At 45.5% G+C, this 27,631-nt stretch overlaps 1 protein-coding gene across 1 annotated transcript in view; it reads left to right on the top strand.

Moving 5' to 3' along the window:
- The first annotated feature begins 6,177 nt into the window (after positions 1-6,177).
- The window catches only part of ARHGAP6 (Rho GTPase activating protein 6), a 366,400-nt gene continuing 344,946 nt past the window's right edge, over positions 6,178-27,631 (top strand). The window contains exon 1 of the mRNA XM_014960401.1: positions 6,178-6,542. The gene's annotated coding sequence lies outside the window, so the exon portion shown is untranslated. The remainder of the gene's footprint in view (positions 6,543-27,631) is intronic.

Genomic DNA, 27,631 nt, shown 5'->3' with positions numbered 1-27,631 from the left:
GGGCGGGGCCTGGGCGGGGAAGGGCGGGGCCTGCCCTTCCCCTCCCCACGGCCCCGCTTCCCCCCGCACCGCCCCCGCACCGGCACCGGTACCGCTGCCGGCCGTGGCCCCGGTAAAGAGGAGCCGGGGCGAGAGCCCGCGGCCGTGGCCGGGCGTGCTGTGCCCGCGGAGCTGGGCGGACGGCCCGCCGGGAGCCAAGGGGTTAAGCGGTCCCCGGGATGTCGCATGGGTCTGTAGGGTTTGGTGCTTACGTCCTGGGCTTGGAGCACACAACACGTTCAGTTTATATACTGATATATATATATATAGACTATAGTACAGATACTGTGTATGTATATAGTACATCTACTATATCTAGCATATATACTAAATATATACATACCAGATATAGCAGATATACTATATATGTATATAGTACAAATACTATATATGCACTATATCTTGTATATAGTATATATATACTATAGATATATATAGTGTGTCTACACACTATATATATACACCATAGATATACAGACTATATAGATACTATATATACAGAAATATATTTTTCACTGAATTTCACTGAATTTTTTAGAGTTGGAAGGGACCATAGAGATCATCTAGTCCAAATCCCCTGCCAAAGCAGGACCACCCAGAGCTTGTCAGAGCATGTTACTCAGGACTGCATCCAGGTGGGTCTTGAAAATCTCCAAAGAAGGGGACTCCACACCCTCCCTGGGCAGCCTGTTCCAGGGCTCCGTCACCCTCACCGTGAAAAAGTTCTTCCTCATATTCAAGTGGAACCCTTTATGTTCCAACTTGTGCCCATTGCCCCTTGTCCTGGGAACTACTGAAAAGAGTCTGGTTCCCTCCTCCCTCAGCCCGCCCTTGAGATACTTGTAGGCATTAATAAGGTCTCCCCTCAGCCTTCTCTTCTCCAGGCTTGCATGGGTTGGGATTCCTCAAGAGAAGATCCCCAACTCAGTCCTTTTCCACTACTAATAGATTCTCTTCTCCTTGAGGCACAAAGGGCTGGCAGACTCTGCTGGTGGAGATCAAGGCAAAGAAGGCATTGAGTACCTCAGCCTTTTCTCTCTGCCTGTTGACACGAAGTCACCTGCTGCTTTCAGCAGAGGTCACGCACCTTCTTTTTATATTCTTTCACTGCTACTGTGGTGGTAGGAACTGCTTTTATTGCCCTTGACATCCTTTGCCAGTTACACCAACAGCCAAGCTTCAGCTTCCCGAGTGCCATGGCTGTATGCCCAGGGAACGCTTCTATACTCCTACTCTGCATGCTAAGACTGAAGATATTTCAGAATAAAACTGATGACTGGCAAGTCATAATTGTCAAATGCATTCATCCCTCAAAACATTTCTGAATTTCTATCGCATTATTGATCCATGCCACTACTGCCCACTTGCAGAAATACAGACCTGAAAAGCTGAGGAGAAATCTTTCACATTGCAGGAAGTCAGCGGGCTACTGAATGAGGCAGTGACAGGCAGTGAGACAGAACAAAGAATAAGCAGCCTCACGGGAATTAAGCTTTCAGCGGAAAAAAATATGACAGCGCAAACTGTTAGAAAAGCCTTTCCAACTCCAGCAGCCAGCACACCCACCCTCTGTACTGCTGCTCCCAGCCCCAGGAAGGACGCTCCAATTCCTCGACTCCTATTGCAACCTTATGGAGAGCAGTGACACAAACAGCTCCGCTTCAGAAGAGAAGGGCTGATGGCCAACTACCATCATCTCGCCGTTCCTCTGCTTATATGGCTACACCTCTGGTATCTTTTGGCTAGAGGTTAAGGCTTGGGGACTAGGACTGTCTTTTTGTTCTGTGCTTTTCCAGTGCCCACCAGAGCCCCAGAGCACAGCTCCATGGGTGATGCTGCCAGGTGTCACAACAGAATCACAGAATCACAGAATCTTCTAGGTTGGAAGGGACCTTAAAGATCATCTTGTCCAACCGTCAACCTAACTGACAAAAATAGACACCCGCACAACAAACAAGGAGCATCATCACTAAACCATACCTCCCAGCACTACATCAACCCGTCTTTTGAACACCTCCAGGGATGGTGCCTCAACCCCCTCCCTGGGCAGCCCATTCCAATGTCTGATAACCCTTTCAGGGAAAAAATTTTTCCTAATATCCAGCCTGAACCTCCCCTGGTGCAACCTGAGGCCATTTCCTCTCGTCCTGTCGCCTGTGACTTGGGAGAAGAGACCGACCTCCACCTCTCTACACCCTCCTTTCAGGTAGTTGTAGAGAGCAATAAGGTCTCCCCTCAGCCGCCTCTTCTCCAGGCTGAATAACCCCAGCTCCCTCAGCCTCTCCTCATAAGACTTGTGCTCCAGACCCCTCACCAGCTTTGTTGCCCTTCTCTGGACCCGCTCCAGCACCTCAATGTCTTTTTTGTGGTAGGGGACCCAAAACTGGACACAGTACTCGAGGTGGGGCCTCACCAGTGCCGGGTACAGGGGGACAATCACCTCTCGGGCCCTAGTTAACAATGCAGTTAACAGTGATAATAAACAGCAACTTAAAAAAATAATCAGGAAGTGCTTATATTGCGGTTGCCCCCAAAAGATACAGACAGCAGCAAAGACAGGTAGCGAGATTGTCTACATGATACATCTCTGTGCACATGCTGGCTTTGCACAATAAATTGCAGCTGTGATGATTCTCCAGGTCTCTGTCTCACGAAACCTACCCTCCAATTTTTCATGAGGGCTCTCACGGAGAAAACCAGCCAGGGAACAGTAATACCTGGGCTGAAGCAGATGGACGTAAGAATGCTTTTCTCCTCCTTCATTTAGGGTAGGTACTTGTAAGCTGACGTATGCTCCTAACATTGCACTTATCTGATTGCTTCCGTCTCCCTTCACAGGTTGTGTGTGTGCTGTGTCAGGATCTGAGTCTGCTCTTGGGAGGTTTGCCCGCTGGCAGCTGGCTGTGCCCAAGAGTATCAGCTCTTCAAAGCGGGCAATGCACCTTACTGAAAATGACAGGAACCATTTCCAGCGGATTTTGGAGGCAGGCGTGATTGTCCTCTCTGCTCCTCATGTGATTTCAGCTCTGGATTTCTGGGGAGTTGGACTAGATGATCTCTAGAGGTCACTTCCAACTCCGACAATTCCGTGACCTGCCTTTCTTCCTCATGTTTTCCTGTCCCTTCATCTTGCGATGGTACATCTGTAGACAAAGTGAATACTTGGAGCCACGTGACTGTGAAGCTGTATTGTAGACATGTCTCCCTCAACCAAATTGCTAGCATGGGCACAGAACCGCAGAAACAAACCCCGATCATTCTTTTATGCTTCAGACCTTTTTAGTCTCAAGCATGAGACCTTATTGAAGGCATTAATGAGGAGGCAAAATGAAGCTTTAAACAGAAACAGCTGCAACCTTAGCTGTGGAGGAACTAGCAGGCTTTGGAATTAGGCAATAGAGCAGTCTATTAAAATAAGGGAGAAAAGATCCTTTTCAGACAAAAGGAGAAAAAAAAACCCATTCGGAAAAATTACATAAAACCAGAACACCTCCCTTTGAAAGTGGAAGGGCTAGTATGCTGTTTCTCTTTATGAACCTTAAATAATGCCACAAAGGAAAGAACTGCCTACTCCCTCTGTTGATGAAACGAGAAAATACTGCCACGGAGCACTTGCCTGCACAGGCTCCAGGACACCTGGGAGGACAACCCACCCCTGCACTTGAGGAGAAAAAGCAGCATGAGGAGAAAAGAACACCTGTGTTGTGCTGAAGCACTTTTTTTTTTTTTTTTTTTTTTCCAAAATTGCCAGACTTTTTCTCAGGAATTTTAAGAGTTGTCTGCGATACTTTTGGGGATACTGTGGAGATGGTGGTTTTTCAGGTCAAAAGAAGGATGCCCAGCCCCTCCAAAATCAGTAGTCTGATGGTGATTTCATCTGAGACAGCAGAGATTCAAGATTTGCACTGGAGTTCTTGGCTAGTCTCTCCCTAGGTGTCTTCCACTCTCTCCACAAAGGGAAGTACAGGTCTGGAAGCAAACCAGGATTTGGGTCTGTGTTTTGCTTTTCATCTCGAAAAATGTTAATGGCTGTATCCTCACTGAAAAAAGAGCAACAGATCTGAACTCACCCATGAAGCTAATGGTTAGCTGCAGGTTAATAAAGTTGAAACAGTAAGTAAACGATGGTGCGGGGCCTCCAGAAAGAGCCTTAAGTTCAACAGCATCACTGTTGAACTGCTTCCAGCGAGGGGACGACTCCGTGTTCCCAGCTGGGGAAGGGAGGCAGGAGTCAGATCCTGAGGCTGAGGGACTGTTTCCTCTGCTCCAGGTGGGGAAGGAGCTGGCTGGCTGGCTGCCCACCGTCATGGGGCTCTCTGGTATTCTTCCTCTGCGTGCATTCTGTTTCTGCATTTCTTTATGGGTTTTGGCTTTCTCAAGATTGTTTCTTTCTCCTGATAAAGGTTTCCTCATCTATGCCTGGAGACCGAGCAGAGAAAAGCCTCTACACAGGATCAAGCAAGTTTAGCTATTTGTCCTGCAGAGGCTTAGCTTCATTGATCCCACTCCTTTTTTTCTGCTGCCGTCACCTACCCAGCAGGACAGTCACAGGTCTTGGGTTATCCATGGTGGCAGATGCCCCATCCCTGGAAATGTTCAAGGTCAGGCTGGACAGGACTCTGAGCAATCTGATCTAGTTGAAGATGTCCCTGCTCACTGCAGGGGTGGTTGGATTAGGTGATCTTTGAAGGTCCCTTCCAACCCGAACTATTCTATTCAAACATAGAATCATAGAATCGTCTAGGTTAGAAGAGACCCTTGGGATCATCGAGTCCAATCATCTACCCTACTCTACAAAGTCCTCCCCTACACCATGTCCCTTAGCACTGCATCTAAACGGCCCTTAAACACAGCCAGGGATGGTGACTCCACCACCTCCCTGGGCAGCCTGTTCCAATGCCCGACCACTCTTTCGGTGAAAAATTCTTTCCTAATGTTCAGTCTAAACCTACCCTGTTGCAGCTTGAAGCCATTCCCTCTCGTTCTGTCACTAATTACCTGTGAGAAGAGACCAGCACCAACCTCTCTACAGTGTCCTTTCAAGTAGTTGTAGAGAGTGATGAGGTCTCCCCTCAGCCTCCTCTTCCTCATACTAAACAGTCCCAACTCCCTCAGCCGCTCCTCATATGATTTGTTTTCCAGCCCCCTCACCAGCTTCGTTGCCCTCATGGGGTTGTTGTGGACAGCGGCAGCAGAGTGTGTGCTCAGAACAGGTGTTTTTTTGTGGTTAAATACGTAAGACCATCTTCTCAAACTGGCACAGGATGGAAAAGGACACTTGGGCCAGAACACAATTGCTGGTCGAGCTGTGTTGAAGCCCTGCTCCTGCAGAAGAAGACATGTTCTGCACACTGTGAGAACCCCACCTATTCCTGCAAGTTCTCCCTGAAGACATCAGCTCTCCCCGACACGTCCGGGAAGGATACGGGGGTCCCACACCCAGCAGCCCGGCGCGCCCCCACCGCTCACCAGTGGAGACCAGCGGGATGGGGACACGGCGCCGGACCTCGGCAGGGTCAGTCCGGGCTTTTCCCCGCCTGCGCCTCCGGAACGACGGCTCCGAAAAACAACTGTCCCTCGCTGCTACATCCCTCCCCAAAAGGCAGCCGCGCAGTGTCGGGGCGGCCGCAGTTCGTTGCCCTCATGGGGTTGTTGTGGACAGGCTGTCAGACAGCGGCAGCAGAGTGTGTGCTCAGAACAGGTGTTTTTTTGTGGTTAAATACGTAAGACCATCTTCTCAAACTGGCACAGGATGGAAAAGGACACTTGGGCCAGAACACAATTGCTGGTCGAGCTGTGTTGAAGCCCTGCTCCTGCAGAAGAAGACATGTTCTGCACACTGTGAGAACCCCACCTATTCCTGCAAGTTCTCCCTGAAGACATCAGCTCTCCCCGACACGTCCGGGAAGGATACGGGGGTCCCACACCCAGCAGCCCGGCGCGCCCCTACCGCTCACCAGTGGAGACCAGCGGGATGGGGACACGGCGCCGGACCTCGGCAGGGTCAGTCCGGGCTTTTCCCCGCCTGCGCCTCCGGAACGACGGCTCCGAAAAACACCGCCCCCGCCGCCGCCAAGAGCCTCTCCAAGCGGAGGCTCCGCCAGACGCGCAGCCTCGACCCCGCCATCATCGGCGGCGGCGGCCGGGAGGAGGGCGAGGGCCGGGCGCCGCGGGCCAGGGCCGCCGGTAGCCCCCCGGGGGAACGCCGCGGTCCTCGGGGCGCCCTGCAGCCCCCCGGCGCCTCCTTCTCCACCCCCAGCACCCCGCTGGAGCGGTCGCCGCCGGGCAGCGCCCTCTTCGACGAGGAGAGCCCCCGCGGGAAGCGGAGCCCCGGCTGGGAGCTGCCCTTCCTGGCCCGCACCCCCTCGGCCTCGGCGCTCAGCGGCCCCGCCGGCCCCGCCAACAGCATCTTCTCCTCGCCCCGCCGCTGGCTGCAGCAGAGGAAGGGGCAGCCCTCGCCCACCGGGCCTCGCCCCGCCGCCTACGTCGTGTGGAAATCCGAGGTAAGGCCCGCCCGCCCCCGGGGACGGGCTCCCGCTGCGCCTCCCTCGCTCCCCCGCACCGCGCCGCCGCCCGACCGCCCCGTCGGGGCGGCCCCTCCGAGTCCCGCGGGAGACGGGACGGGGCGGCCCCTCGAAGCCCTGTCGGTACCGGTGGCCCTCGGAGCCCTATAGGTGCCGGTCACCGGGACGGAAAGGCCCCTCGGAGCCCCGTCGGTGCCGGTCGCCGGGACGGGGCGGCCCCACTGGGGTGCCCGCCGGTGCTGGGTGCGCGACGCGGCCCCCACGAGGTGTTAGCACAGGGCACGGGACGTTGGCGGGACGGATTTGATGTTCCCTCGACGTGCACCCAGATATATAGTTGTCCCCGGGCGTGTGGAACCTTCCCCTCCCAGTTTCACACCTCGTAAACCGAAGTGTGCGATGGCGTCTAACAAGATAGACAGATTATTTTTAATGTGCACACCCCAGTGAGCTGTGATTTATTTGACAAACGCACATGTGTCAAAACCACATGAGGAGCGATCGTATTTCCAAGACAAATCCAACTTCGCGAGGCAAATATTGACTCGTTTAGCTTGGATGTCGTCGTCGATGTTGGGCTGCAGATACCCCAGCGTGTGGATGAATGTTTTCGGAGAACGTGGCATTGTTTCTTGGTAGCCATGGCTGGGCGAGCTAGTGACACACAGCCCTTTGTAGCAGGAGAAGGAGACGTTTTTTGTTTGAAGGACTTCTTCGTCCTGTTTGTGGTGCTGAGGTTTCCCGCTTAACTGTTTAGTCGCGCCTCCTGGAGCTTTTTGGGTTCCCTTTTCCTTTTATTTCCATTTCCATAAGGTGTATTTATTATAAATAGCCTATGCCAACTACATCTATCAACAAAACAGCCCCACTGTTTCAGTGGGTTTCAGAAGACCTTGAAAAATCATTACCTTCCACAATGATCTGGGATCCAAAGCCAAACCAGGCATCATGATGGCACAGGATTACCAGAAGTAGTTTTTAAGGGCAAAAGCTGCCTCTCACCCCCAACGAGCCCCCACCTCCTCCTGTTAGCTCGGGGTATAAAAGGTGTCAGCATCCCCCAGTTGGGGTGGAGTGTCAGCACCTGGGTGATGACTTCAGGCACGATCCTGGCTGATGTTGAAAGAGGCAGTGAAGATTTTTTTAGCAGTTTGCAAAAATGGGTTATTAATGAGTGTCTTGTGATCAGAAGTTACTCGTAGCAATGTTTCATCCAGGCGTTTCAATTTTAAGATAGTTAAAAATTCATGATTTCGAGGAAGTGTGTGAGAGTTGCAGTGTCAGGGAGAAAAACCCTCCAGTGAGACGGTGGGTAATGACCATTAGATGCTCACACTAACTAAGGGTAGGTTGGCTGTTTATCCACTTCTGATTTGATAAGGAACATCAAAAAGTATAAGATACATAAGATTTCGGGTGCGGAGATTCCTGGCTGAGCCCAAGACTCAGAGTGTGGTCTCTGATCTGCAAACGTGAGCGGTTCTCTCTGTTTTCTCTGAATCCACGTGAAGTTGTCAGATGCTTGGGGCATTTTTGACAGATCTGGATGTTGTCAAACCATTTAGCACAGCACATCTTCAGACTGCAAATTCAAAAGTATGATTTCTTTTCCTAATTTGGTGCATATCTAGCATTTTTTAATAGTCAAATCTTTTTTTGGGGGGGACTAACATTACAAATAACAGGATTGCAGTATAGTGAAGTAATTTATAGTTAAATTTAATTCAGTGCAGTTTTGTGTGATGTTACAGCACTGTTCTTTGACAAATAGTTGTTTACTCGGTATTTGAACCTGGGTAAGTGTCTTTCATGTGTTTAAGAAATGGGTGTTTACACTAACGAAGTGCAGTCTTGTATTTTGGAAGCATCTTTCCTGTTGGTGAGGCCTGATTTTTAGAGTAGCAGAGATTTAAATGTGAGTGCAGTTTAAAAAAACCCATCACCTTTACATTAGGGGAAAAAAAAACTAATGTGATTCTGTTGCGGGAGAACAATTTTGGGGAAGTCTGTACCCAACGCTGTCAGGACAAGCGAGTATCCACGTCCTTGTCCCGGGTTCCCATGTCCCAGCTGGGCAGGTGGCTGGGCTACCTTCTCCATGAGCCCCTCGTTGGGCACAAGTGTGGTCAGGATGGTCGCCCCAGCAGTCAGGGTGGTGGGGCTGCGGTGTAGAATCATAGAATGATATGGGGTTGGAAGGGACCTCTGGAGATCACCAAGTCCAACCCCCCCACCAGAGTGGGTCTGCCTATAGCAGGTTGCACAGGATCTTGTCCAGGTGGTTTTTGAATGTCTCCAGAGACGGAGACTCCACCACCTCTCTGGGCAGCCTGTTCCAGTGCTCTACCACCCTCACAGTAAAGAAGTTCCTCCTCATGTTTAGGTGGAACTTCTTATATTCATGTTTGTGCCCATTTCCTCTTGTCCTGTCCCTGGGCACCACTGAAAAAAGACCAGCCCCATCCTCCTGACTCCCTCCCTCTAAGTATTTATAAGCATTGATCAGATCCCCCCTCAGCCTTCTCTTCTCTAGACTAAAAAGACCCAAGTTCCTCAGCCTCTTTTCATAAGAGAGATGCTCCAGGCCCTTAATCATCTTTGTGGCCCTTTGCTGTACCCTCTCCAGCAGTTCCCTCTCCTTCTTGAATTGGGGAGCCCGGAACTGGGCACAGTACTCCAGATGGGGCCTCACCAGGGCAGAGTAGAGGGGCAGGATGACCTCCCTCGACCTGCTGGTCACGCTCTTCTTGATGCACCCCAGGATGCCATTGGCCTTCTTGGCCACAAGGGCACATTGCTGGCTCATGGTCATCCTGTTGTCCACAAGAACTCCCAGGTCTTTCTCCTCAGAGCTGCTCCTGTAGGAGCAGGGTGTTCTGCACCTGAGAGCCCCGGGCTCCTGGAGTGGATCAGCATTGTCACTGTGAATTTGGGGCGTTGTATGTCTGTTGCCATATCCCCTAATACCTGCCAGTTTCAGAGTTTCTATTTTCAAGGCGTTACACAAACATTAACTTAGTTGCTAACTCAGCTATACATATAACTATGTTATATATATAGTTACATGTATAACTATATTACATATGTAACTGTTATACAGAAATGTCACACATAAATGATTTTAAGCTGTATTTTAAAAGAAACTGCCCATACTTAATTTTGGTCATATTCCCCTCTTATTGCAGGCACGCATCCTGATGGTCATTCAGTTTGGTTTTGTCATAAAATAGCATTGTTTGTGAAGGATTTAGTTCTTTGCTTCCCATTTAGTCTTTCTTGGAAAAGGGCTTGTTCAGTTTGTAGGAAGTGAAGGATTCTCTGTCTCTGGGGCTTCACCCTACCTGTGGCACAGCAAGTGTGCTTGAGGAGGTGAAAAAAGCAAATTTTATTGGGTGAAAAGGAAATAACTGTTTATAATGCTGTAACTTTAAAAGGCCCCATTATCCAAATTATTGCATTCTCAATAGGAAATCTGTAGTTCTGGTCTTTTTTTTTTTTTTTTTTTTTTTTTCTTCATCCTCAAAAAGTGATTCCAGCTCCCTTACCCCATCCGCTTAAATAAAGACACCCTTATAAGGCATGTTTGTGTGCTGGCTTTCAAGGCTTTTCATTCATTTTTTTTCCTTTTTTTTTTTTTTTTTTTTTTTTTTTTTGTCAGCTTAGAAAATGAAATACATCATGATGATGATTTTACTCAGCTGTAAAAGACAACTGAATAGGTGACTAAAAGCTGAAAATGAGCATGGAAGGTTTTGTTTTGAGTACTTAAAAATGCTTTTCTTTTGAGTACTTAAATTCCCCCTTTAGCTGGGGAATAAAAGAAGTGTTAATTGCAAAACCTGTTTTCTTGACCTTCCAATACTTTCAGTATAATTGCACTTTTTGGAAAATACTTTTCTAAAGCCACTGCGCAAGCAACAGGGTTATGCAGTAAAAATAGTATTTTAGAAGATAACATGCAGGGAATTATTTTCTTCCCCCTGCCTTAATCTCTAAAAATAAGTAAAAATGCCATGGAGCTTTTTCTCTTCAGTACCCCTCAAGAGAATAACTTGCGCGCGGGACCTCCTTCGTGTCCCAAGCTGGATCTGTGTGGTGGTGTCCAGAGGGAGGTGGTGGAGATGTGGTTTGCAGCAGGTGTGGGATGTGTGAATCCCACCCTCAGGCAGCCCCGTGCTACAGGGCTGCGGGGCAGGAGCACCCAGCCTGGCTTTATTCCCATTTTAAAGCTTGCACCAAGCGCTCCCTTACCAGCTGATCTGCAGTTTCTTTCCATAAGGTTAAAATGTCTGTAACAGCTTTGACATGAGGCCAGGAGAAGGATGGATTTGCTTGTTTTACCTTCTTTTTTTGGTGTCGTTCTTTGACTTCAGCGTTTCCTACCACCGCCCTGCCTGCTGGCCTCGGGAGGGAAAGGTTGCTGCTCAGTTCACGTGGCCATTCATAAATAATTTTTAATGGAATGCCAGGGCGCTCGGGGGATTTCCAGTGTCAGCAGCAGGTCACACCTAAAGGCTTTACACAAAAGAAGGTGTTAGGCCTATATTTTTGGATCCACAGCTTTTTGGATGACAAGCATCATGTGACAGAGGTGTCTCTCAATCCTGGGTGATCTCACTTGTTTTTATTGACGTGTAATTTTATTCACAAGAGTATTTTATGACTGTAAAGATTATTTTTAGCAGAGCTTTACTTTGCTGACAAGCATTCTTTCCTGTTTCTATTGTCTGCTCATGTACAAGCTGTTTAAATAAAAAACCTGTTGCTGGGTCTGTGGAAATCAATGACAACATTTCCAGTGCTTTCAGCGGGGCAAAGCCAAAGGGGGTTTTTAACACGGGAAAAAAGCATTCATCCTTAGTTCCTGTCAGATCTCAGCTGTCCCTTTAAGCCATTTTCCTTAAAGAAAATTCACTTTCACTTACAAAATTAAATCTGTTACGACTATTATGCTTTCATTAAGTGTTTCATAAGGTTAAGTGACTAAGTAAACTAAATAGCATGGGAAAAGGTGGTGAAAACATGTAGAGATACCTTAATGCCTTGATTCTGACAACGTTTAGTCATACATTTATGCTTAAGTGGGTGAATAGTCCCGTACAAGTTAAGGATGCTTACGGTGACTGCCCGGAACATGTTTGCCAGGTGCAAAGTCCAGAACAGCTCAAAATGAGCAGGTCTGTGTGAAGTCTCAGGTTGTGTTAATTCTTCTGCTTATTTTTCCGTCCTGAAGCCGGCAATGGAAAGCTGCAGCGTGTGTATAACAAATACGGCCAATCATGTGGATGTATCTGAGTAATCTCTTTGTTATGATAAACCAAATCTACACACTTAAACTTATATAGCCTGGGGGAGAAGCCAGGAATCATGCTGGTGTCTCCTGAACTGCTGGCTGCCTTGTGCAAGGGTGGTTGGAGATGCTCCTCTGCAATATCAGAACGACATTAGTTTAGCTAAATTATTTTCTAACTTCTGTTTGAGTCATATGGAGTGATAATTTAGTGCATGGCTGTCAGAAGTAGTGAATGCTCGCCACACCAGTTTGAGTTGATAGATGCCTTGGGACATCAGCTTCTGTAAATTCACTTCCTTGACACTTTAAGAGTTTAACCATTGGGGAAGTGGTTTCAGATTCCCTCTTTCCGTATCTCCTCGCTTGCCAAAGTTTCCCCCTGAGCATCACTGGTTTTTGCAAATTAATTTTAACCCCATTTTTCCAAGTTGCTGTGAGTGCCTAGCTTGCTTCTTTCAGCTTTTTTTACCGCCAGTGCTTGCTTCGGAACTATGGACGGAAGGACATGCATGAAGAATACCTTCAGAGATAAAGGGTAAAGCAAATTTCTTAGAAATTGGGCAAACCAAGAGGTCATATTTCCATATGGATATATATCTTTGGGTGCTTCAAATGTGTATTTTTCTTTGAGGTTAGTGGGACAAGTTGTTTTGGAGAGAGAAAAGGCTGATCACATAATCGAGTTTGCAGGAGCAGAGCCTGTTCATTGTAAATTTAGAGGAGGGAGAGCTTTTCTTTATTTTTCCTTCTCCTGTTCAACTAGTGTGCAATGATTGTTATATATTCTGAAAATTGTAAGTTACCTGGAGAAAAGAGAGAAAGAAAGCAGTTTTCTCTTGTTTGTTAGGGTGGATGCAGAAATTGTGAAATAGAAGTATATATGCTGCATCACTTTCAAAAGATCTAGCATGAGATAAGTAAGCAAAGACACCCTTTCCCCGGTTTTTACAAGACATTGCTCTTCAAGTGGTGGTGATGTGACAGCATGTTTTTCAAGCTGAAGCTTTCCAGGTGTAAAAGCAAAGCTGCTGCACTTGGAACTGGGGTTCTTGGAACTACCGCTGAAGGCTGCAATAGTTGACGTTGTCTAAAGGTCACTACTCCCTATAAACTAATGTAATGCTTTACATGCAAATATTTTAGTGGAATACCTCCTCAACACTTAATCCCTTGTGACAATGTTGTACTTACTTCTCTCCAGTTGCCGTAGTCTTACAGGCGTTATCTTCTCTGAGCTCTTGGCCTCATGTTTTCAACTTCATTGCTTCTGCGTTTGCCTGTGTTTACTATGTGGCTTGTTATGATGAGATGCTCTAGAATTATTTCCCCATCAGATGGAAAATTTGTCTGTCTTTGGGAAGGAGTCACAGGGAATGTATTAAATTGCCATCAGCACTAGTTGATCTTCTTGCCATAATGATCTCCGCAGAGTGATATGTAGCTGAAGTGTGAGCTCAGTGTCTGTTGTACTTATCCTTAAGCACCTTGATACCTAACCCAGACATTTTTCTATATGGACGGATGAGAGGTTTGAATGTATTCCCATGTACAGCCCTGATTAACTTTCCAGCAAGCATGTTTAAATGGATTTTTTTTGTCACCTTGTTTTTTTGGTCTTCCTCCAAACATTAAAAAATCTGGACACTCTATCCCCAAAACCACTAACTTGCCTCTTTCCCTTTTAGTGGAGCTTTTTAATGAGATGTGTCAGAACTGTATTTTGGAAGGTCTTTGTTTTTTAAAGTAAAAAAACTTTGTGTGCTGATATTTACCAATGAACTGTTCTGCTTTATTTTTTTGCCTAAGACACCCTAAAACACCAGATGAGCAGATTGGTTTCAGTCCAAGTTTGTCCCATTCAATGCTGTAAGAGTTCTGTAATTGCAAAATTTGGTGGGCAGAAATGTTGTGGGTCTCATATGAAGAGGAATGCCATTATAAGTAACTAAATATATTCAACATTTCTGAATTTGGCAAATGCACTCTTCCCATTCCCAACTAAATTACGTCTGAAGACATTTGGTGAAAATATGGGAGTTGACAGCTAGGACAGACAGAATTCTCCCCGAGTGTGCATTGCTTAAGTAATGGGAAAGGAACTTGTGAAAATAATAGAAATGAGACTCAAAAGTAATTTTGAGCAGCCTCTAAAATATCAACAACCCAGACTGCTGTCTTGACTTCATGATGGAGTTGCAGCACATTTAGCTTTGCAGACTGTGTTGTATGACAAGAGCTGCAGCTGTGACAGTTTGCAGGTGGAGAACTTTTCATGAGCCTCTCTTCACTCTGCACGGTTGTGGCTGTATAGGCATATAGGTATTAAGAATATTTTGGGTGATTTTTTTTCCTTCCAGATGTGAATAATGTAATGGAAGCCAGCAGGGAGTTCTGAGCAAGTAGGGCTGAACACTCGTCATGGTATAGTAGGAACTAGATCATATCCACAGAGTTGTGAAGTTGAAATCTTAATGTAAAAAGGGTAATGAAAATGAAGGCTATAATGGCAATACTATCTTAGTCTCATTAAGCATGCTATAATGCTGCACATAGTTGATTTTCTGGCTATGTGATGTAGTATTTGAGAATGTAAGGGTCACTGGAATTAAGCTGATGTTTTAAAACACCAACATTTAAAACATCCTGGGTTTGATTGGTTTTTAACTGAATGAGGTGCCTGGATGGTGGGAGAAGAGGCCAAATATTCCATTCAGCTTACGGAAACTGGAAGGGGGGCAATAAGGAGGTGAGGGCAAGATTCAGACTTCATTGGAATTTGACATCGCTTGTCATCGTTCAATTTTGCAAGGTATTGAGCTATCAGACTTTAATCTGACAGAGTACTGAAGTGTGTGTGTTAACTTTTGGTGGGTGAATACTACTAGTCAAAACAGGGTATCAGGTAGGAAGCAAAGCCTTTAGCTGTCACTCCGTCCTAGGAATTTTACTTACTTTACCTCTCTTTAAAACTTTTTAATCTGTTGCTTTCTCCAGGTTTTTAAGCTGTGTCTGCTCAAAAATAATTTCTATTATTTTTTTATCTGTTCACATCTCAGTGGAAATGTATGCTCAGGCTTTCTGGTGGAGTTTCAGCTATTCCTATATGTGCACAGACCGGCTATTTCAAATTACACGTCTGTTCCACTCCAGTTGTCAGCAAGGAGTTAGTAAATCCCTGAGAGAGTTAGGAGTGTTTTTGAAGGATTTGATGAGCTTCCAGTGCTTGACGCTCTCTACATTATTGTACTGGAACCAGATGTTGGGTACCACATGTTTGTGTTTGTGGAGCTAAGTAGGTTAGGTACTGTGTCTCTGGCCCGTGAAAACAAACAGCAGTTTCCCGCCCTCATCCCTGCACAGTCCTGGCGATGGGAACAGCTTGCATCAGCCTCCCAAGTTGTGAAACCAAAACTGTCTTTCTGCTCAATCTTCCTAGTGGCTCTCCTCTGTATCCTCTCAAAGCAAAGACCTTCTCGTTTATGGTATTTATCTATCAGGACTCTTTGACAGTATAAGGTTGAAAAGAGATTTTTGAGCATTGCATTTAGAGAGGGTGCACGTGAGCCCTCAGTCCCATGCAGAAACTCTCCCTGTGGCTGCTGAGAACCTGTTAGGACTTCGGGTAGATCTTACTTGTCTCTCCCCTGTTTATTTGTGAGTTCCTAGTCCGTGCACTTGGACCTTTTCAGGTTGTGCTTGTCTTCTATCCATTTCTAGTTGTCTTTGTTATGTATATCTTCAGTCATCCTCTGTGCCAAACATTAATAAGGAAGAAAATGTGTCTTTTTCTTGCTTTCATCATCTAAACTTCATAGTTAAAAGAAAGCTGCTTTAGTGTAGCTGTAGCCTGTCATTTGGATTGGCCAAGTCAAATGTTAATGAGTCCTTTCATTTTCATAAAAGGTTTGTCTCATAAATGGGCAGTGTTTTTCAGCAAAGTACAGAGGTTGATACAGACTTTACTAACAAAAGAAAGGTTCGTGTTTTTATAGTGTGATTAAGATGCAGTACCTCAGAGTCATGCTTCTCCAAAGGACTGACCTCCTGGATTTGATTCTCAGTAGTGGGACTGTACCTCCACTGAACATCTATAACTGATTTTGTAAGAGGAAGACTAATACCAATTTTCCATTGCTATTTTCAGGTTTTATTTGCTTTATCCCTTTGTTTTCTGCCACTGTTGTAATACAGCAAGACGGGTTTTGAGCACTGTCTTTTCCTTTTTTCTCTAAAGAGTAATTTCAGTTGAGTTGCACCCTACTGAGAGTAATGTGGTGAGAAACCGGTTGGCAGTGCTCTGCTCAGTTTTCATTTGCCTCTCTCTCTAAAAGTCTAAAAATATTCCTCCTACAGGAAATGTTTTTCATTCTGTTATGTCTTTTGCTTCCCGTAGGAGGTATTTCTTTTAATTTATTGAATAAACCTTTCTGAATTGTATTCCCATAAGAGTTTAGGCACAATAGAGTCTTTGGGCAAAGTGTCCAAGAGGTCTCACCATCTTTTGTTTTTGGAAGATATGCAATTGGTTCTTTATACAGTGCTGTCAGGCTCTGGGACAAGCTGACACTTATGTGAAGTGGGAGAATTTGAAGCTAAAGAACGCGAATTAACACATCTGGAATAACTTCTCCAATTTTGTTGTTTTGATCGTACGTATCTCATATTTATCCTTCTTAAATCACGAAGAAATCCCTCTTCTCTTTTCCTTGCCCTCAGTTTTAAAAGGTTTCTGGGCAATATTTTCATCCCAATCTCATTACCACAGTTCCTTTTGTAAGTGTATGTGTATATAGGATGGCTAAACCCTTGTAACATCCTGGTTGGAAGTCAGCTATGTTTAGCTGTTAATTTAATGTGGATGACAGTGCAGACTGTTATTTGAAAGGGGTGGTGGGGAAGGAGAGGCTGGGATAGATTACATTTTCATGCTCCAAAATAAGACCCTATCTACTCTACCCTAAATCAGAACAATATGGCTGAGTTTTCTTGTGGCTATTTCATAACATTCCTGCTGACAAAATATGGTGTGCCTTTCTGCTCGTCGCTTCACTACTGTTTCTCAAGCGTGTGTTCCTGTCTCTGCATCTGGTGACAGCCCTTGCAGCAGCGTGCCACGGGGACATGTCTCGTAGGGCTTTAGAAGGGGACAGCGTATTTGCAAATGATATACAGAGTGGGCTGCGCCAGAGCCCACTGGTATGGTGGTAAGAAACCATAGTCAGCTGGGAGAATTAGGTGGCCAAATTACTTAAGTAAACACAGGTAGAAGTTTTACTTTTTTTCAGAGGTAATGTGCCTTAATTCTGTATTCGCTAAAGGGATGGGATATAATTGGCAGTCAACCTGTATGGAGGGCTTTGAAGCAACTTTTTAGTAGAATAATTAGTAAGATTTACACTGGTAAATTTGTATAGTTGAACAACCTCTGGCACGCTGTCCAAAATGCTTCTTGATCCTTTTCTGTGCTTGAGGTCTGAGCACGTACTGTTTCCACGCTCCATCAGGGCTCAGATGGAACCTTTCTGTTTCATAAACCTCTACTCAGTAGAGGCAGAGTGAATGTGACAGATGAGCATGCTTTTCTTTCTTGGAGTGAACTATGTAACAGAGCTTCCCACCTGCTTTTTAGCCCAAATGCAGCTAAATGACACCACTGCACAGAGACCAGGGGAAAACCAGTTAGATAAGTTCGTGAGTGGTGGAAGACGCCTAATGTGGAGAACGGGACGTCTGCATACTGGGTTCTGTAAGCAAAAAGGTAACTGGCAGGACAAGGGAAGTGACTTTGCTCTTGTGAGTCCACATCGGGGCTCCTTTGTACAAGGGAGATGTTGAGATACTGGAGCAAGTGGCATGGAGGGCCATCAAGACCCTCCACCGATGAGTGGGGATGAGAGTGCTTAATGCACAAGGAAAGGCTGAAATTTGTTCCAGCCTTGAGAAGAATAGAGGGTGATGTAATTCCACTTCTACTACCTGCATGAGGAGTAAGGAGAAGATGGAGCTGGGTGTTGTCAGAGTTGCACAATGACAGTCACAAGTTGCAGCAAGAGGAATTTTGAGTAGATCTAAGGAAGAAAAACATTCACAGCAGGAGTGGTTAAGTACTGAAATGGGTTGCCCAGAGAAGCTCTGGAATCTGTCCTTGGAAATTTTCAACCCTTGACAGGGCAAGGCCCAGAGGAACCCAATCAAATTTTGAAGCTGGCCTTGCTTTGAGCAGGAGGTTGGACCAGATGACTTCTAAAGGTCCCTCCTGACCTAATTTTTTCTGTGAATCTGTGACTCTTGAGTATCCATTTTTTCCACAGTAGAATGAAAACTCTTGTCTTTTCCCTTGGCTACAACATACATTCAAACAAACAGAAGTTGATGGGTTACTGCAGGAAGTGTGATGCTTTCCAGCGTCAAGGCTGAAGCAGGTTTACAAGAAGAGTAGTTCCTTTAATTGTGTCATTCTCCAAAGTTGTTGCTGTGCTGATACTCTGCGAGGTGGACCCTAGCATTACACTGCAGCCACCCTGCTGGTGTCTCACAAATGCAAAGCAAACAAGGGTGATTTTTTAAAAAAAAAGAAGTCAGTAAAATTTCAAAAAAACCCTGACCAAACCCTTCTCAAATACAAGTGTTTTGCAGAGACAGCTTGACAGTGCTCTAGCAGAACTTCAGCAGGAATTTGGCAGGGAAGTTCCAGTAACTACTTGCCAGGTGGGTTTCCTGCCAGCATATTCCAACGTTAGGGATCCCAGGGCTCACAAGCGTGCTATGGGGACAGACCTGCTCTGAAGCTGAGCTCTGGCTGCTTTTGTGGGTTCATTTCGCTTTAGGTTTTTAAAAATACTGAACATTTGGCATAACACCATCATCTTTTCCTGTCCTGTTTCATGGTGGTTCGGTGTGCTCATGACAGACCATATGATGTGCTGCCTAAAACACTTCCATGATGGTACCAAAGCATTCCTGTCAATTTAGCTTTTCTCACTTTCATTTTTGTTGTCTTCCTGACTGTTTTATAAAAGTAAAAATAATCTAAGAGAGAAATGATGGATGAAGAAAATAAAATTGAAGAGGTATGTGAGAAGGGAAGGAAATGTCCTGCCGAGCTCTGAGCTGGGAATTGCATCAGATACACAGAAAAATAGGTGTGGCAGTAGGACAGCTCAGGCTTTGCCTATATTGTCTTACACAGCGACAGTTTAACCTAATATTGACCTTACAACTTATGAGCTTAAGAGTACAGTTATGTAACTGGGATCAGTCAAAGCTAAACTAAACTGGAATAGGCAGATGGGGCCACATGGCCCGGAAGAAGCTGGTACCAAATTGGCTTGCTGAACTAAATGCTTCCACGCTGTTATTTAAAAGGAGCACAGAGCATAATTTGCTGCTGTTCACTATGCAGTGGTGGGCTTTTGAGCTCCTGGAGTATGTTGGTCAACATCTGATCTCCTATGTCTCCTCTCCTTGCTCTTGAGAAGGGATTTTGGCAAGTCTGCATTTAGTTTTGCCAAGCAGGTGTGGCTCCAGCATCGAGGATGAAGTTGGTCTGACAGAAGGATCTCGCCCACAGTAAAAGAAAGCCTTGAGGTCATAACCTTTTGCAGTCTTGATAAGTACTTTTTTCCTTGAATGGACAAGAAAATAAAAAGAGAAAGAAGGTGACTGTGGATTACAGCTGCGTGGTTCAAATAAAAGGAGATAAGGAAGGGGAGAAGACCGAAACACTGTAAGAAATGGGCAGTGAAATAAAACATCGTTAGGTCTGGAAAACAGGATTGCGACTGAAGTGCCACCACCATTGGGAAGAGGAGAGCTTGGACTCCTGCTTGGGCATCCCTGCGCTGTCTCACTCGTGGCGTGACGTCCTGGTTTCCTCCCAGGAGCACTGCACTTGAGGTGCTGTGTGTGGCTGCTTCACGCTCTGGACTGTGACGCTGGACTCGCGCTGCCTGGCCTTCAGAGAAGCTCCCACCTCTGGTGCGGTTTGGTAAGATGAAAGGTCAGTGTTGGACCCAGCGGTGCGTGGTCCTTACTGGCTGCTGCGGTGCGTTGCACTCTCTCAGTAGCTCTCACCATCTTCTCTAGTGATGAGATTTTCTGAAGCCTCTGACTCACTTTTGAAGATGAACCTTGAGATCCTGGATTGTTCAGATAGTTTTTGAAATCTTATTCTAGATCTTTTATATCCTTACTCTTTGTTATAGTAGTTAGAGCATCCTTTGTTTCTTCATTCCTGGAGGAAGTTGTCTGTAATGATGAGGTCCTCCACACAACTGAATACCACTTTTTAGCAGTGAAGGCATCTTATGTCTTGTCCATATGTCGTTTTGGTCTGTTTCTCATTTCAGTAGCACTTTCAAGTTGTCTCTGTAAATATTGTTCATGTTACGTTTGTGTTTGCTTTATGGTGATTACTATGTGCTTTATTATATTTGCCTTCTACTATCATTTGTTATTTTCAGCTTGTGACAGTGTATTTGCTCGTTTTTTAAAAACATGTCTTGAGGCTGTATCTGTGCATTGTTAAATTCCAAATGTATGCACTTTATATCTTTAATCCAGTAGCATCCAGCTTATGCACTCTGATGGTGAATGGAAATTGTGATTGCCATACAGTGCAGGATCTGGCATAAATGCCAGAATTAAAAGGAGGAGATCTGCTGTTCTTTGGCAGCTCCTTCTGTCCCTGTGATAGCTGGCTTGGAAGGGGCACTCGGGGAGCTGCGCTATATTTTTCAAACAGAGCTTCCTTTCTGGGAGTCTTCTGAAAACAAAGCTCCCTGATGTTTAGATACTGGGTTTGAGGGCTTGGTTGTTTGGGAATCTATCAGATGAACTGAATGCTGGATAGTGTCTTGCTTTCTATGGAGGAAATCCTCCTGTATCCCCAAGGCTGCCAAAGGCTGTAACCCCAACAGAGCCAGCAAGGTGCCACTGCAGAAGGAATGAGTAAATAAAGGGGCTGGTACTACATGATCCATATTGCCCATGCTCCACAAATGCCAGCTTTTGCATTGTGTCTTCAGAACCCAGATGAGTGGTGGAGGGAACGAAGTGGGCACTCATGGCCTGGCAGGCTGAAGAGCTGTTGCACCCTGGATATAGAGACATGGGAACAGCGATGCGGTATGGCCATACTACAGTTGTGGTGACTACACAGTCTCTTAGTGGCAGGACACCTTTCCTAAGTGCTTTTTGCTCATGGAGACCTTTCTTCTGGACCAAGTCCAGCTACTTGGACTTAGCATTCAGAGTGAGATTTAGCCATATACCTTTTTTTTGGAGCTGAAGATAGCTGGCTTAAGATGTCACTTGAGTTGCAGTTGAAAAGAATGAGATTCCTGAAGTGAATTATTTATTTTTGGCTTCCTTACAGTTTTTTGAAATACACTCCTTTGGTTGAGATAACGGCATTTCATAACTGTGTTGCTGTGCTACAGTGTGCCTGGGCCCTTTAATTAAAATAGAACCAAAGCATTTTTAGGAAAGCAGGAGCTCTTCTTGTGCTGGATCTAACTCAGACAGATGGAGTGGAAGCCAAGGGGAAAGGAGAAATATGGTTGGCAACATCTGGGGCAAATCAAAGCAAAGCTGGAAGGGAACAGTTAGTTGGGATGTTCCCAAGGAGAGTGGGGAAGATTCCTGTAGAAGATAGATAGCAGAGGGAGCTACAGAGGGGCTTGCTTGCTTACTGACCCCTCTTGAAGGAAAATTGAAGGCTAGGGGAGGCTAAAGCAAAGGAGAGTTTGCTTGACATGTTGCTTGGAGCCAGCGATGAAGGGCCAGAGGGAGGAAAGGAAGGGGTCTCCTCCCAGGCTTGAGGGCTGGACATGGCGGTGCAGCAGAAGCAGCTGTTGGGCTGTCAAGGCCACAGAACAAGCAGCATGTGTGGAGTGCAATGGGACCTGCTGTCAAGTCCAAAGATTATGGTTTTGGTTATTTTGGTTATTTTATAACCCAGCCCCTCACAAGCAGAGAGACTGAGAAGCCCTGCTGGAAAGATTTGGGGAGGAAGGACTGGTGTGGCTGAACGGAGATCTGGTGGCCACTGAGCACAAATGAAGATGGAACTGGGACAGCCATTGTATTGATGTGCTCAAAGTACCATACGTATTTTGGAATAAGTGGTGGAGTTGCTGGGGCTTGCATTATTATTAAAGATATTGTTGTGCAGTGTTGAAGTGCTCTAATTTGCTTTTCAAGCCTCAATGAAGTCTAGAATAGGAGGGAAATTGTGAATTGCATCTCTACATTTCCACACCTTCTGTGAGGGGTAGTTGCTCAGGAGAGCCAGACTGCAAGTAGTTGATGGAAGGGGAAGAGTTTAGGAGCACAGTAAGAAAAATTCATTTGTTCTTTGTTTCTGCGTCTTTCTCCTCTGTGAAGGATTACCACATGGAAAAATGTTAGTTTAACCATTTCACAGCAATCTAAATACATCTGGAGTCCAAGTTACAAAAAAAATCCGCGTTGCTTATACAAAATTTCAATGTACAATGCCCAGGAAAAGAAAAATCACGTAAAATGTACCATTTTTTAGTAGTGTGCATCTCTCAGTGGTAAGTCAAGTTTTTATTGTCTTTGTTCTGTCAGGAAACATCTCACAGCTATGAGATGTGGTTTCCTGGAGATGAGACACTGCAAAGCAGGCTGGGTGAAGTTCCTAGTGCGTAGAGCTGAGGCTCCTCAGACATGTGTTTGAATGCTCAGTGTGGTGAGTCCATGGGACATTGGTTTGCATGCCAGCGTAGCAACTCGACGGTTGGGTATGCCACCACACCAGGGACCGCCGTGCTCAATTCAGATGGCATTAGGCGTCCCTACCAAACTCCCCTACATGTCTTTTTACTGAGGAGCTTCCAGAGCAAGGAGGCATGTGAGCGGTTGTGAGATCAAATAGTTGGAGGTCACTTGCCTCTGGAGAGAACTGGAGGGCTTCTGCCTTTGCTTCAGACTGAGGAACTGGTGATTTATGCTCAACTGGCGCAACATCAATGTGTAGAAAAGGATCTAACATACTGAATTTGGAAGAAATGAAGAAATTTTTTTTTTCCATGCTTTGTATTAGGATAACTCTGGAAATACTCTGTTTCTGGTTTTGCTTTTGTTGTTCCCAGCTTTTTAGGAAATATTTGAACCAAAAGAATTGAGGCAGTGCTCAAGACCATTGAGGGAGAAATTAATTTACCCAGCTTGGAAAAGGATCAGCTGTAGATTTTACTGCAAAGACTAAGAAGGCTTTTGCCTTTGCCTTCTTCCTCCCCTCGTGCTATGGATTGAGGCTACATCCGCTCTGTAAGAATATGTTTTATTTACAATATGCATAGTTTAGATGCTTCTTAGAGCAACTTTTGACTTCCTCATGAAGAGTGGGACAGAAGCAGTGGGCAGGCTATTGCTTGGTCCTTAGGAGCTGCCAGGGGGTGGCTCACTGAAGCATTGTGAAGGGACAAGGCTCAAAAAAATCAGAGATGCAGATGAGCTTGTGGATTCAATGGCTAATCCACACAGGAACATGGAAAGCGCCTGCTGAGAAGGCTAGGTCTCTGTGCCACATGGCCCTCCCGAGTAGGGCAGTGGGGTGGGGTGGGATTTGGCAAGTGCTGCTGGGTGTTTCCTTGATGGGGGGTGGTGTGAGGATGCAGCATTAGTTATTTCTGGAAACTACACGGCCTACAGAAAATATATTTAGCTGTTAGATAACTGGTTTAAACTGGGATTATGCCCAAATTAGGGACGAGACAGTAAAGCTGAGTGATAAGAGTATCTGTTGGTTTTTCCCTGACTGTAGGGGGTTGAGGGACAAAAATGGGCATCCCACAGCGTGAATATCCACACAGAATCCAGAGGATTTGTGTGGGCATCCCTGCACCTTTTGTGGCCTTGCATTACAGAGGTGTTTTTTACATTACCGTGGTGTCTTGGTACCCTGTTCATGGGTTAGGATGTCACTGTACAAGATATTGTATAAACACGAGAGACCTGTGGCTTTTTTTCTCCCAGATATTTACAGAGGAGACAACAGATCACAGAATCACAGATAGACACAGTTGCACCAGGAATTGTACAGAGATTGTTTTGTGATATTTAGTGGCCTCAGCAAAAAAATGTTTTGCCCGTGCTAAATTTTAGAAAATTTTAAGACATGGGAATAATAGGTTAGTAATACAGATATTTAGGGGTAACTTTTTCAAGCATGAAGGGAGAACGAGCCAAGTTCCCAGTTCACAAAACTTGATGACCGAGACCTGACATGGTGGAATGAATGTAGGCAGGAGTGGAGGATGATGGAGAGGAAGGTGTTGGGGGGGGATATGTTTAATGTTTGGTGTAATAATGGGCTGAGATGCAGTGAAAGGCTTCATAGAAAACGGTGACATCATGAAAGCCCAGTGGTCTTTGCAGGGCATTCTGGAGGAATATAAGTAGAGCAGCATTGCATTGGAAGGCAAGGAAAGAGAATGTGAGAGCCATTGAAACGATAGAAGTCTGCATAGGATTTCTAGCTGGGTTTTGTATTGACAAGACTGTATATTGATCATTTGTGTGCAAATATAACTTATTTTAGTTCCTGGGCAGTAGTAGGTGATGGGAGGAATACTGCATATACTTACCTTTGTATTCTTCCTGCCACCTTTTCCACCAGAGGCATCAGATTTTCCCCGTGACTTGGAGAGTATGTTTAGATGCACAGTGGAGCAAAGATCTCAGGTCTAAGCCAGAAAGTGACTTGGTGTGGCGCAGGGCTCTTCCACTGGGTCTGCCCAGGTCCCCAAGTAGTGCAGCCATGGTCCTGCAGTGACTAAGCTAAAAAATCTAATAAAATCCAATAATGTCTTGAGGGGAGGGTGCCAGGTACTGGGAAACTAGTAATAGCAAACGAAAAGTAAATTAAGTATCAGTCTGTTTTTATCTGTGCAGTATCTAAGTTTGTTTCATTAGCACCTTGCTGGGATATTGGATCGTGCTTGTACTGTAAAATGAGTTTGACACCCTTTACGAGTGAGATTACCCAGAGATGGAGCATAAAACCAAGTTCAGCTGTTGCCCCTGGAGTGGTACCTCACACCCCATCCGTCTCCTGTCCCAACTGGAATCTGGCTGTCTCCCTCACAGCCCCTTGCCTGGGGCAGTGTTGCTTCTCTTCCCAAGAGGTGTCCCGTGATCTTCTTTCTTGATCCCCGTGAGCAGTGGTGCTGTTACCCCCTCAATCTGCTGAGCACGTGGTGTCAGCACATCGTATGAACCGGTTACTGGACAGCTGTGGTCACTGTGAAGGTACCACCCCCTGTGGTGGGTTACTGAATCCTGGTGGCTGGACATGAGGGGGATGCTGCCCTGTTAAGCTGGAGACAGTAGAGGAATCGTCACCAGAAAGGGAGAGGTTATGTGTATGGTTTTAAGTACACATATTTAAACTCTGGGCAGAAACACCTTTTTTTTTAAAAAAAAACACAGGAAAAGGAAAGTATTGATGAACAATAGTGATAGACAAGCAATTCCTTTTGTGTGAAAGTTACTTAGTTTATTCCAGTGACCTTTTGCAGTGCTGTCTTTGCACATTAAATGTCTTAATGGGAAGCTGGCATCTTGCTGTGAATTATTAACACTTACCGAACAGGTGTTTACATATGTTTGCCTTGAAACTTAGCTCTGTAACACTACCTGAAAACACTGAGTTTTAGAGCCTGTGCTTTAATAAGGGTGGAGATGGGGTAGGAGAATGTGTCTACCAGTTGTTTATACATCATGGTTGTGTTGAGCCTCCTCCAGTGTTGCTAACCACTCACATCTGAGTTTCTGACCTGTTTGTTATAACTACTTAAGTACTTCTGAACCGTTACTCTGTCAGCAGAGTAATTGTAAGCCTCTTCTCTAAATACCTTCTTTATTATTTTTCTATGAGAAGGGTAAACCAACCTTCAACCACACACAGTACTCTGGAGGTGCTTCATTGCCTGGAGCCCTGTTCCTGCCCATACCCAGTAGTGGAGCGCAGCAGCCTGCGGGTCACAGGCCAGGGCAGTTTGTGTCTTCTTCAGTGCCTCAGCCCCTTGAGAAGGAGAGGTGCACCCCAAAGCATGACACTATCTTTCATTTGGGTGAGTGTCTTCATGTTCTCCTTTCAATACCTCTCTGGAAACAGACTGTCAGGCTTTCACATTGTACAGCAGTTAATAACATCCCACAAGGAAACTGCTAGCCAAGGTTTCATGGTACAGTTCCTGATGCTGTCCAGACCTGTATCATCCTCCTCAAACCAGGGATTACTTCTGTGAGAGTTTGCTTTGAGAGGAGACAAACTTACTAGAGCAAAAATTGGTTTTGCAGCATCCACATTTTAGTACTGGGGAAAAAAAAAAAAGAGAGGGAAAAAACCACAACAGAAATACCAGAAACTGAAGATCCATTCTCCATTTAAGAGGCCATACATCTAGTAAGATGGAAATACAAGTTCAGGCACCTGATTTTAATTTTTGTTGACCTTGTCACTTGAAAAGATGAATTTGTATCTCTTGTCCTGAAAGATGGGCATTTCTGTGCTTTGATAAGATCTTCGTATAAGAAGTTGAGAGTGTGATAGGCAACTTCGAAGCTAGGGTTCAATATTTCAGCCTTGTTAGGACACTGATGGCTTTTACAGAAGTCCTTGCCCTGGTAGTTAGCCATTACCAAGAGGGACCTAATGATTTACCTTTACCTGAACAAACATCTCATGAAAGGACAGCGCAAAAGGACCAAGCGGCGGATGCAGTGAAGCCTGCCCTGACAACTCTAAATTTGTTGTGTTGGAGGTGAATACACAGAAATCTTCTCTGTGTGGCAGTTGCAGCTCATGGGGGAGTTCTACCGTCCCAGCCTTAGCCACCACAGGGTTGCTCTGCAGTATTGGTGGCAGTGGGGAGAGAGTTGAGCGTGCCTGGCTGTCCTAGGGTACATGCCCCCTCCTGTCCTGTGGGCATGCACCACATGTGTTGTCTCACCTACGGGACCTGGCTCCAAAGTCCCTTCATCAGAGACAGGTGGGAGTCAGGTACCCGGGACCCTGTTCCTCCACCTTTTTCCCCAGCTGAGTCGTAAAAGTGGTGCTTCACGTGGTGTCAAAGTCAGGAGGTGATAGCTGAGCTTTGCTTCTGAAATGTCTTGTTTCACTGAAAGAGTAGTAGTGGTGGAGCTCTCCCCCATCCAGAAAAATGGTAGGTTTGAAATTAGGGAAATGGGAATATAAGCATGAAGACACGTAAAAGCATTTTTCACTCTCCTTCTCTTAAATACATGCAATCCCAAAAACAGGGCAAGAAAAATGATACTCTTCAGTGAATAATTAACATGCAAGATTTTAAACCTTTCCTTCATCTTAAATGGCATTTATCAAGGTGAATCTTAGAATTAACTAAAACATGTATTTCGTCTTTATTTATGAGTCTCTTTAAAATCCTTGAAAAAAATAAGATTCTCAGTTTCCAAGGAATACAGTCGGCTCTCCTTAAAGGCATATATATCAGCTTTTGGTTGATTTCTGATCCTGGGCTCCAGTCTGCTCATAGATGTAGTAGGAGAGAACCTCTCACATGCAGAATTAATACTTATGTTGCCTTTATCTTGCTAGAATGTGCTAGACTTCAAAGTGCCGTGCTTTGACTGTTTTGCAAAAACGCAAGGCACTAGTCTGTAAGAGAAATATTTCTAGCCAGAAAATCAGAGACTTTTGTAGCCAGTCCTGCTATTTATTTAAAAAAAAAAAAAACTAGAGCTTGGTATGTCCGATGAACAT

Source organism: Calidris pugnax, unplaced genomic scaffold, assembly GCF_001431845.1.
Source record: "Calidris pugnax isolate Ruff unplaced genomic scaffold, ASM143184v1 scaffold188, whole genome shotgun sequence".
NCBI lineage: Eukaryota > Metazoa > Chordata > Aves > Charadriiformes > Scolopacidae > Calidris > Calidris pugnax.
This window is presented reverse-complemented; position numbering and strand designations above follow the sequence as displayed.